General features: G+C 31.1%; 1 protein-coding gene and 2 long non-coding RNA genes across 3 annotated transcripts in view; 1 reads left to right on the forward strand and 2 right to left on the reverse strand.

Annotated features, from left to right (window-relative positions):
- The window catches only part of LOC128201347 (uncharacterized), a 67,223-nt gene extending 60,245 nt beyond the window's left edge, over window positions 1–6,978 (reverse strand). Inside the window, exons 1-2 of the long non-coding RNA XR_008253202.1 lie at window positions 6,766–6,978; window positions 3,799–3,934 (exon numbers count right to left, since the gene is read on the reverse strand). This is a non-coding gene — a long non-coding RNA (uncharacterized LOC128201347). The remainder of the gene's footprint in view (window positions 1–3,798; window positions 3,935–6,765) is intronic.
- LOC113520220 (DE-cadherin) overlaps window positions 1–12,605 on the reverse strand; it is a 311,477-nt gene that overhangs the window by 223,540 nt on the left and 75,332 nt on the right. The gene's annotated exons all lie outside the window — the stretch shown is intronic.
- LOC128201348 (uncharacterized) lies at window positions 7,083–7,899 on the forward strand. The gene is made up of 3 exons (XR_008253203.1): window positions 7,083–7,374; window positions 7,482–7,644; window positions 7,885–7,899. It is a non-coding gene; the product is annotated as an uncharacterized LOC128201348 (long non-coding RNA).

The raw sequence follows: 12,605 nt of genomic DNA on the forward strand, positions 1-12,605 counted from the left end.
CATTTGTACGTGGCCCGATGTCATGTTTCCGTGAGGGACCACTTACAATGCAGGGTTCCGTGGTTATACAAACAAGCGTTTAGATGTACTCGAGACACGCCCCTATTTAATATTATTTATCTCTGACTATCTCTTCGGGGACAAAGTCGTGAGTAATACACGTTACGATTATTATCTCTAAGTATCTGAAGAACAAATCAAGAATATTAGAACTAGCTTGTATGATGAATACAATATGTTACAAAATGGACGATGAAAGAGAGAAAGTTCAAGAATGAAGATCGTTTGCATTTGAATCTCCCTGCTTAGCCGTAATGAATTAAGTTGAAAGATAAAAACATATAGATAATAGAATGATAAATATCTGTCTTTAATTGACTTATTGTTTGATAGAGAGCTTCCTTGTAGATTTCGTGATGTCAAATGACAACAAAGAAAGTATAGCTACTGGTTCAAGCCATGCTATGCTTAGAATATTCCAATTAGTGTATTATATATTGAAAAACATCAAAATATTAATAGAAAGAGATAATATTTTTCTATTTGAAGAGACTTGGTATTCTTTAAACGTTACGTTTACATTAATTTTTTTCAAGTAACATGTACGGCATTGGTAATGAATGCTGTAAGCCAAAATTGTCAAGTATTGTACAACACTGAAATTGTAGAATAGTACAAATGTTTTTTATAATGATTATAATAAGAAATTTCAGCGAGTGCCAAGAATCAATGCCAACAATACAATAGCTAAGCTTAAGTTGCAAGAAAATAAAGATATAAATATTCTGCATAATAATACCCAAGTACTATAAGAAATAGCTACTACAACAGCTATAAATAGAAACTTCGTAAGATTTTTACTACTTCCATTAGCGACATGGATAATACTTGTAGGTTACTTTGTATACCTACAGTGTGAGGACTAAATGATATACTTCATGGGGTCAGAGATTACATTAGTTCTTCAGACCATAACACGGCTACATAGGCATTCACACCGGAAACAGATAAGACAATGATAACTACCCAGGTGTGTCATATAAAACTACAACGTGTCATTATAATTGTAAATAACGAAACAGCTCACAGATAAATAATTCCATGTTGGAGTTAGCATTGAAAATAAATAATGTGAAGATAAAAATACAAATTTCAAATAATATTCAATTTTAACATAAAAAAATGATGAAAACTCTTTATAAGTCTTTTAAATATCATTAAAGGGAACTGGAAAACTCCAAGTCAAACCCGTAGTTCCGGGTTGCGCTCTCAGTCGCTGATATTGAGAACTGACAATCCTTTGAAGTATCTTTTTTCGTAACATATTTTAAAATGTTCATTATATATTTTTAAAAATTTTAATATACATTTTTCAATTGAACTCGGCTAGGAAAATATTTATATATTTTATTTTTAATTTTGTTCATTACTTTTATAATGACGACTTTCTTACTTAGTATCAGATATGCTTATGCAAATCGGACATCGAATTTCGATTGGACCAATTTAAGAAAAAACTTTCAAAATATTTCCAACCTTCAGATTCCGTTGTCTGGTTTCTTACAATACAATACATACTATGGTCTGTATTAACAGAACATAATGAGAATGTAAACAAACTAATAGTTGACTGGACCATAAAACAATTTGTTGATGTCCAAATAGTAGCGTAGTACAAATCATAATTAGATTAACTGATTAACGTTTCGACTTGTTACAAATTTCATTTAAAGATTCTCTGATAATTTCTACAAAACTTTGTTACCTTTACATTAAACTGTATTGAAACCGACTACAGTTTAGGAGACGGTCTAGCACTTTGGTTTATAATTGTTTTAACTTTTAGTCTAGACGTCATTTAATTTAAAAGCGCCTTTAGGTAACAAGCTTAACGTTACATCGCGACTAGTAAACCCCCCTCCCCCCGGCTTCATACGAGTGCAAATTAGTATGTACTGTACATACAAACTTTCAGTAAAAAAATATCCAAATGACAGTGGAACCTGTAACAAATTACGTCGTGTTGCATTATTTAGAAGTAAACGGAGTATCCGATAGACGTAAACAGCGACTTTATATTCAACCGACTTTAAAAAGGTTGTAAATTCGGTTGTATTTTTTAATGTTTATTACCTCATATTTATTAATATAATTATGAGGTAAATAAGACATTTTATCAAAACCAGTTCAATAGTTTTGTTTAGTTTTGTTTAGTTTTTTTTTTTTTTTTTATGGAACGAAATCTTATACTCGTACTGTAATACTATTTAGAGAGGAAAAAATATAGAACATTAACAATCTATCACAGCTATGAACCTTTTTTTTTTTTATAAAATACCTGTCCCTCGCTAATAATGTAGTTTTCTATAGGTAAAAGAATTTTCAATATCGGTTAAATATTTTTTTCTTAGTTCATTCATTACAAACAAAAAATCAAATCTTTCCTCTTTAAAAAATTAATTCAGATACACTAGTTCGATGTACACGTGCATCTCACCGACCGTCCGTTTGTCACGACTTCGAAAGTCTATAAAAACGTTTAGCTTTAAAAGCTTCTTCGACTGATATCATCGAAGTGACGTTTTATTAACGATGGCAGCACAGAGATTAAAAACATTTTAAATGTACTCGCGTTGGGACAAATACGGTGTGTCCGAAATTATAAATGATACTACTTAATACATATGTGTGTGCTATTACACTAACACGCGTGGCAATTATTTATTTTTTCACAATGGGAATTGAATTTAGTGTGGTAATTATGAATGCCATTTATCAGTGTGAAGTTGTTTCAATTAACATGTTTAATATATTTTTTATGAATAATATTTCAAATGGCTCTGAAAAGCCTTATCGTATTTATAAATTATTAAAAATATATAAAAACTATTACCAAGTGGGGTCGACATCTCCATGAGCCATCTTTTCCTTTTCCGTAGGTGTCATAAGACGCGACTAAGAGAAGTTAATTGTAGAGGGATGGGCAGCAACATCCCTCTTAAAACATCACTAAAAGTCTTACTGCGGTTGCCAACCCGCAACTGCCAAGTGTGGCAACTATTAACAAAACTACTCTTAAGGAGAAGACTTATGTTGAGCAGTGAATACTTAACGGCTGATGTATAAAAATGTCAGCAAATTAGGGGATTTCACATATAACCGAGCATTTAACAGCTATTAGGGAGTTAAAGATATACCATTAAACCGAGTTGAGAATTCATTAATTCTGAATAGCATTATTTAATTGTTAACATGATGACAAAGCGACACAAAAGACAAACAGACTTGGAATAGGTGGAAAAAAGAACTATACCCGAAGACGAGTGCGACAAATACAGACTACTACCACTAATATTAGAAGTTTAAAAATTTGTATAGATGTTCAAATGTTTGCTACTCAATTAGGGTTAAACGGCTGGAAAGATTTTAATGAAATTTAAATTAGTAGTAGGTAGTATCCTAAATTTCTAACTAAATATATAGAATTAATTATATATTGATGTACGCGGGTAGTAACCACTAGAAAAAATAAATAATTATATAGATACAAATAATTGACATAGTATTTCAGGCACCATTTCTATGACTAATAAAATAAAGTATAAAATTACAGTTATTCACAATTATAGGTAAAATATTAATCAGAACGAATGACGTCATGTTTACATAAATAAAATTGTTGTTGGTTTTATTGACAAAATCGCAAAATAGAAACATTTATAATGTTCTTTTTTCTTACACATTTTACATCTTTTCTCGAGGGGAACAATATAGGGTTTAATTCGTTCATTTTCATACCTGATAAGCAATCTTCTCAAATACCGTAATCGGCTTTTCCATGCAGATATAAACAATCTACAGACAACCTCGGTTTATTTTAGTCCACTGGGTTCTTTGTGACAGCGATTGCAAAGAATTTTGTATAAAAGGTATCCTATAATACGAATGAGCGAAAATAAGTAATTTTGGAATGTTTTATAGCCATAATGTAGATCTATGTTTATATATAAACAAAAGATAGTCTTATGTTGTTGTAAATGAATAGTATTAAATGTAGTAAATTATATTATAATGATCTATAGGTTTTAGTGCATAAAATTACAAATAAACATTATTACACTGCCTAAACAATATTTAATCACTAATCCCCTTATTCATAAAAACTAAAACCTTTTAGAAACCTATTTTCACTATGTAGTATCACTTTCCTTAAAATTAAGAATTTAGCACTAAACACTATTTATATAAACAGTGTTTTAAATATTTTTTGTTACGTTAGTGTTTATATTAAGAAAAACAAAACTAAAAGAACTGTAACCTCTAAACCGCTTGTATTATTATTTCTATTTATTGTATGAAAGATAAGCCAGATATCAGCCCTTTTTAATCATATTTTATTTTTAGAGAATCCTGTAACCCAGTCGATCTGCTATCTATATGGATGTATTACGATTTTGGAGATTTACTTATTTGATCAATAGAGTTTGAACATATTGAAAATCTTCCGTATTCTAGTATAATTACATTCAAAAGTCAATACTAACGGGATTTAGGGATCACATCTGATCTGATTCTCCTATATTAACATGAAATTTTAAAACGCTCATATGGCTTTCTCCGAGCACTGCTATGACTTCAGTTAGTTCAAGTTAATAAGGCCAATAACATTGCAGTTGTTTAACAAAAGCATATAATAAAATCATACTATTTACAATCATATCTATATATATATATATATATATATATATATATATATATATATATATATATATATATATATATATATATATATATATATATTGATATGACTCATGCATATATTATTTCGTAAATAACCAGCTTGGTACTATTTCTTAAAAATACACAGATAAAATAGAAGGAAATCGTGATGATAAAACATACAGTCATATTACATGTGATACATAATGTAAATAGATATATAATGTACATTGACTATTTGTTTTCATAAAACTAACCATATGAGAACAAATCAAAGTCGCTAAGCCAACTAATTAAAGGACTATAGTCAGAGAGTCACGATATGATCGTGATAAAATCCAAAATGAGGATATTCACAGAAGAACCAAAGTGAACGATATAACCCAAAAGATTAGCAAGCTATAACAATGGGCCGGCTGAATAATCAGAATAACTGAAGCGGTAGGAAGTCTTCGAGTATTCGCAAGCGCAATTTAAGCGACCCCCACTATATGGAGCGACAGTCTTGAAAATATTGCAAGGATACCCTGCATTCAGACAGGCAATAAGAAAGACATATATTCAGGAACAGAATATGGAAGAGTGAAATGATAATTTACTATGAACGATATCATTCAGGAGCTCGTAAATTTTTCTATACTACCGAAGTTCCCTGAGCAACTTTAGATATTAGCCAGAGGCTGAACGCCAAATTCAGCTAAACGTGTCTTAACTTTGCAAAATCTACCGGACCGGACCCTCAAAAACAGTTGGTAACCCAATGAACTGTCATTTCTAATTTGAAATTAATTACAGACTAAACTGTCGCCGGCAGGTTGGTAGCGAAATAATTACTTTTCTTAGCGGGCTTGTCATCACTGCGGAGTTATCGACATGAATACCCGGCGGTTTTGGTTGAAAACAGATTATTAAAGCCCTTATTTTTTTTATTAGCTGCAAACTTTTTTTTTTTTAATATAGCAATGTGATAGATTGGAAACTTCTTTATATTAAAAATGCGGGCTTCAAAAGGAGGGAAATGTCAATCATTTAAGATTTTATTAAAGGAAAAACAGACTAATCTTGACAATATTAACATGTAACTCTATGGAAATCCTGATTAAAAAAATAATTACAAAAATTTAATTAAGAATTAACCAAACAATCACATCGCGTAAAAACATTAATTCGGTCTAAAAGCCATCTCCTTTTTTAGGTCAGTTGAAATTCAGCTTAGACTATTACTACTTACTACGCATGATGTTTGAAGGGTAGCATTAGAAGAGGAGATCACACTTTGATACCAAATAGTAACGTAAGGGTATTCTAACAGTGCATTATAACATATGGTATAACAATACGACAGTTGTTTAACCGAGTGTGGACAGGTTTGAATACTTTGGAAAACTTGAAATCTTCCCAAATCTTTTATAAATAATTGGATATGAATCTTCAGCGAAACGCACAATCCCATCTCTAACAACTTAACCCTTTTGAGGCGAAACCTAAAAACACAGACTCGAGCCAATTCAGGAAAATTCGTTCCCTAAATTAATCCGGTAAGGAATCGAGTCCGGGTCTTCATATAAGCAAAGCAACATGCCTATCACTGCACCAAAGAGATCGTCAAACTTTGTTTTGACTGCACTTAATCTGTAAAATGCACAATGGAAAGCCAAAATAAATACACGAAATTATTAATCTTTTATTTCGCACATTCATCTATAGAACCCTAAAAATTATTTGGTTTAAGCCACGCCGTGGTATTTACGAACACGCCAAGTATTTACATTAATTCAGGTAATTAATAATGTTCATAAGATTTATAGTACTAATTTAATATTAAGAAAAAAACTTTCCGACAAATCCACCATCCATTTCATACTTAAAACATAAACACTGGACTTTATTTATTTGGCAACGTTTAATGAAGGGTTGAGACAGAGAAAAGTTTGTATTTATTAAAAGCTCTCCTAACCAGTACTGGGCAGGAGTTTACAACCGTAATGAACCTTAAAAAAGTCAAATAACTTTCTCCCAAATTTAATAGACGTTAAGCAACCTTACCCGTAGTGTGTAACCGTAATTTTTATGACTTATTTTTAGGGTTCCGTGCCTATGGTTCTTTATTTCCTCAATAAGCATTTTTATGAGTCATCACCCACGTACCGGTAGTATATTTGGTCGACAGATATGAACCGTCATGTTTATATACTTATTTAATAATGCTATCTAGTGAGATCTTATAGGGATAAGATAAAGCGAATATAAAACGTGTACAAACATGTGTTTGTTTAAACTTATCCTTGCTGGTTAATGTGATTAAATCATAGATTTTATTCTTTATACTTTTGATACAACAAATTGTTTTATGCATTTATTTGTTTTTTTTTTCTTTGGTTAATAATGTAAGAAATCAATGGATTATAGGCGACTTAGTGCAGTTTATGCAGTCTGTGATGGAGGATACATTCAGCACTAGAGAATTAATGACGGAAATTGCGATGATGACGATTGTAGCTTTTCGCGAATGACGCATCGTGTTATCGCATCCTTCACGACTAAATAACATGATCACGATATTTGCTTTACATACATCTATTAGTAATAAAGTCATAAAACTTGACTGTTGGAATTTCCTATTTTCTAACAATTTATAGTCTTCATATTTCGTAGGTAACTGTATTACATATATGCACGGCAAATTTCAGTGATTGCTTGAGCCGTCAAAGGGCCAAGAGGTAACGAACAAACAAACTCACTTTCCATATTTTTTGTTTCAGTGGCACTCAGAATTACGAGTGTTTGGAGACGGAGGAAAAAAATTGTTATAAAGGAATTGGGTCAACGCATTGTGGACAGAGGCCATGATCGCAATTCCGGATTGAATCTAGTTAAAAGACCATCACCAGCAATTCAACATGGATTATAAGAACCTTTGGATGGGTACGGGAAGCAATATTTTTTTTTTATTAAGAGTACACAATATAAAATGAATTTATTATTTTATTTACATATAATATAAATTACATTTAATAAAATTCTTTTTAATAATTTATAATAAAATTATATTGTAATATCCAAACTCGTTTACACGATGCACTTTATTTCAGTCAGTTTAACCACAAAACATTATATGAAATCGCAATGTTTTCATTCTTACAAAGAAAAGTCTTTAATTAACAGGAAAACATCATAAAACAAAATCTCCGTCACATCAAAATGACAATTAGTGGTAAAATTCGATTCTCTAATTGAGCGACCATCGTGTCATGGTTTAGCGAGTCGGCGGCCGTTTCCTGCTGCCCTCGCCAGGGGGTGTAGCGCCTCAGCTGTTATAAATTCGTTTTGGTTGAAAACCGATGGGAGTTGATCAAATTTGTCTTCGTTATAAATGGTTTTAGAGAAACGTAATTCGTAGATTTTATTTGATGTTTTAAAAAACAGCTTTCCTCGACTTTATTGAATCGTGTAACAGATTCATCAATTTGTTTTTTATTATAGAAATATACATTTTAATAGTGATGTAAATTAATGAAAATTGGTGGTTATTATCATTAGTTATATCACCAGAGGGAGACTTTGTACAAAAGTCGATTGCTTGGGTACCTCTGTCCCATTCGTGTTTCAACCGTGAAGCAGTTGTGTTTGCATGGCTGTGTTTCGGTTTGAAGGGACGGATATGGCGTGAATTTACTGGGTACATAGGAATAACACCTGAGGCCTCAGGAATGGCAACGTATGGGGGGTATCATGGGCGAAACAGTATACTCTGTTATGTCCATGGTACTACTCATGTCTATAGGCGACGGTTACCACTTTCCATCGGGTGGACCGTCAGCTTGTTTGCCATTCTAAGTTGTATAAAAAAAAATGTTAAGTAAATGTCAACCATCGAAGTATCATTCTTTTATTCTTACTAGGTAATATTATAAATATAAAAATGGGTTTGTTTGTTGCCTTAACGGCTTAATCAATCTGTATGAAATTTGATATATACGTACTATATAAGATGGAGAAGAATACAGGCTACTTTATCTTAGTCAGTAAACATTCCCTGTCACGCGGACAAAGTCACGGGTAAGCTAGTAAATAATATAGTAAAGCTGGTAATTAATAAAAAAAGGTATCTTTTTTTATTTTTAATGTATAACTTAATGTATCCGTCTCTTTATATAGAACTATTCTAATCATCTTCAGTGAATTGTTAATTTTGATATTATCTTTTTTTTTTTGTTATTTATAATTTATGTATATTTATTTGGTAGTAAATAAAATTCTATTCAATTGTAAATTATTTTATTCACCACACAGACACAATTTTCTGTATTTATTTCTTTAACTCTTAGTGACTTAATAGATTAGTCCACAAAAAATTTTACATACATGTAACAAATACATGGTAAGGAGATATCGACATGGGATACTTTTATCCCGGTCACGCGAACGCAGTTGCTAGCACATGCAGTGACCCTGTTTGCTAGTGCAATAATCTCGTAAGTTGCCACTATGTCGCAAAAATGACAATATACGACGGATGAGCTTGGTTACAAAATTGAGATACTGCAGCATAGTAACGATCCGTCGTAAACTTTAATATTTTTAACGGCCCACATTTTTTAACGAATTTACCAACTTTTTATGAATAACGCTAACTTTTTATGAATATCACCTGCAATAAAATTCACACCACTAACGGTGAACGACAATTTGTCGTTCACTAAGCCGTTACTTTGTATAAAAGTCTTACTAAAGCTCGTTGCGCATAACACCCTAACTAGCAGTTAAATTGCTCTGTCAGTTACCGTCATTAAAATAGTCAGTCATTAATTTACATTCCAGCTAAGCTTACACGATGAGAAACATTACGCTTTTTAAATAACTTTAAAAAGGCCTTGATTTAGAATTCAATACACGATAACATCACCAATTCTGAACTTATTTTTATTAATCTTTTTGTACGTGGTTCAATTTTGTATTACATACTTATTTAAAAATAAATAATTGTAATGGAATCTAAAGTATTTCTAAAATACTTCTACTTTATGATTATAACATAATTCATAATATTATCTGTTTTTGTTTGTTGGATTCGTTGTGAATTGATTATGCGAATTGGAAGGAACTGATTTCTGATCCATAGATAACGCTATTTCAGAAATCAGAACTACATAATTATTTTCGTAAGCTGATTTATGCAATAAACTATTATTACTATTACTATATCTACAATAACTATGAGAGAAGACCCTATAAGTACTATAGTCACGACTGAAAGAACACATAATTACTTATGCCAATAGGTTTTCACTCACTACTTAACACATTTTATTAAATTTAATAAAAAAATTATACCAATTAATCTACTAATTAATACCTTCCGCCAACATCACATTTTTCAATTTCAGAACAATATTGTATATCTTCTCCTATTCAGAATTTTTCAGCTATGAATTGACCTTCAGCCGCTTATAAACCCTTCCTGATTAAATTGCCAACTGCGCTCAAACCCTCCTTAATTTAAGGGGAGATAATTATATTTCTTTTATGAAAAAAAGGAGTTATTAAGAATATCTAATTTTACATTATCATAGTTATAATTGTAATTGGAGTAATTAATGGTATTTTTATGGTATCGTGGTGATAGTACAATACTGTTTCCCTATATTTCGACATAGGTATGGATTTATTATTTAATTAATTATATATTTCTGCTAAACGTGGGTGTCGTAAGAGACGACTAAGGGAGGGCGAAGGATGGGCAGCAGCGTTCCTTTTAAAACATCTCTAAATCCTAACTGCGTAAATAAATTACCCACTATGCTTTCAAGTCAAATGTTTACATAACAAAATTTGAGTAAACGTTACAATAAAATTTAATGTACACAATCTTTTATACTTAAATTATGCAATTTACAAAATAGACGCTAATAATCCAACTAAATTTTTAATATAAAATAAACAGTAAAAATTAAATCAAAATCCAAAATTGCACTTTACTGGTGATAAAAATGTTAAGTACATTATATTTTAAATTCATGTACCGTCTGACATCCGGTGTATTAGGCGGAATAAATAAAATGAAGACCCTTAATTGTTAAAATACTATAATTAATTTAAGAGCTGTAATATAACAAATATAAATAATCGTAGAAATATAAGGCTGCTAAAATCATAACCTTCCATTTCATAGTCGGATAAAAAAAATACATGTTCGCGTTATCGTGTATGACCGTGACACCATGCGGGCTCCGTCTCCATTGTGTAACGATTTTATACAATAATTATGAATAAACAGAGGTTTGAGTGTAACAATAGAATTCAATTACCCTGGCCTGTTGCATGGATTTATAGCGCGAGGTACAATAGCCCAGCGGCGCTCAATTGCCGAGCACCAGAATATCTTTGAAGAAAAGTTATTTAGGTGTACCTGAATTGATCCTACATAAGTTATGAAGTAGATACTTTTAATACAAAATAAGGCAGGATAAAGTATTCACTTTTCAATAATATTTTTTTATTGTACCTTTTACGTTTTTGAATAATGTTACATATCAAAAAAAGGGCAAGCTGAGAATAGAAGTTTATAAATAGATTGATATTACCATCTATCCTTGACAATTTCAGTTAGACTGGAATGAATGTATTTTACATACTTTTTCTATATTTTTACATTTCTTTGTATTGTAAAATATTGCCTACTAATAAATAAATCACAAAAATAAATGCGGTCAATAAATAAATATAAATTAATGTTTCTAATTTTCTCTTTATAAGCTATCCAAAATGTACTTAATTCTAATTAACTATAACATGTTTTTTTTAATTTAATTAATTTTAAATTACAATACTTAAACATATTTAAATGTCATTAAAAAACGTAAGACAATTCCTAATTTTTCTCGTGAAACAAACGGCAAAAATGTCGTGCTGTGAAAGACAATGGACACAGTTCGTAAGTACAACCCGTTGAGACTACAAAGGTTGTCGAGCGGCCCCCGGTCGACGACCCCGGCTGACCGACGCCCGCGCAGCTCACATTCGCGTTTCACGTTGACCATTCTTAAAATCAACGTGTACAAACCGTATACCACAGATACACAGATAAATATATTAATAGACATAGCAAGTGCTTAAATTTATTGAAAACTAGCGACCCAACCCGGCATCACAGTTTCCTTTTTGTTTATAAAATACAAGCCTCGCTGATAATGTAGCTTTCTAAATATAAAAGAATTTTTAAAGTTGTTCCAATTTCTTTTTTGAATTAGTCAAAAAAATCAAATGTTACTATATACCTATAGGTAATATTAGTTTAAACTAAGTGTCTCACTACTAAATTACATGCGTTGATGTTGCAAAAACCAATTTAATGTTAGCAAACACCTCCCTCACCCAAAAAAACTCTAATGCTATTTTCGTCAATTCATCGTATTTTTTGGACAGGAACTCTGAATTGAATTTTCATCGAGCCAATTAAGGTTCATTGAGTCTAATTCAGACCCAAAATTGACAGTTGCGACATCTATATAAAACCATATCTATGCCTTGCACAAAACGTATTGTTCAATGTTCGACACGAACCATTTGAAAGTCAACGGACGTTTAAATCAAGCGCATTTATATGATTTGCTTCACACGTAGGTATTATTCTGTAACTTGATTCTAGGAAATTATATGTACGTTATAAGCTATACATAGATATGGTTTGAAATAATTGAATTTACTAGAATAGTTTCATTACAAAATGTGTGTGTTTACACAATAATTTGTATATTTATTTATTACATCAAAGGTTTTTTATCGCCCCCGTTGGATTCATGCAAGAGGCAATATTTGTATGTTTGTTTCTTCCGTTTATTTAATTGTTTAGTACATTAACACAGTAATAAAATAAATACACAACG

The sequence above is a fragment of the Galleria mellonella genome, unplaced genomic scaffold, assembly GCF_026898425.1.
Source record: "Galleria mellonella isolate WM207_F2 unplaced genomic scaffold, CSIRO_AGI_GalMel_v1 utg40, whole genome shotgun sequence".
Taxonomy (NCBI): domain Eukaryota; kingdom Metazoa; phylum Arthropoda; class Insecta; order Lepidoptera; family Pyralidae; genus Galleria; species Galleria mellonella.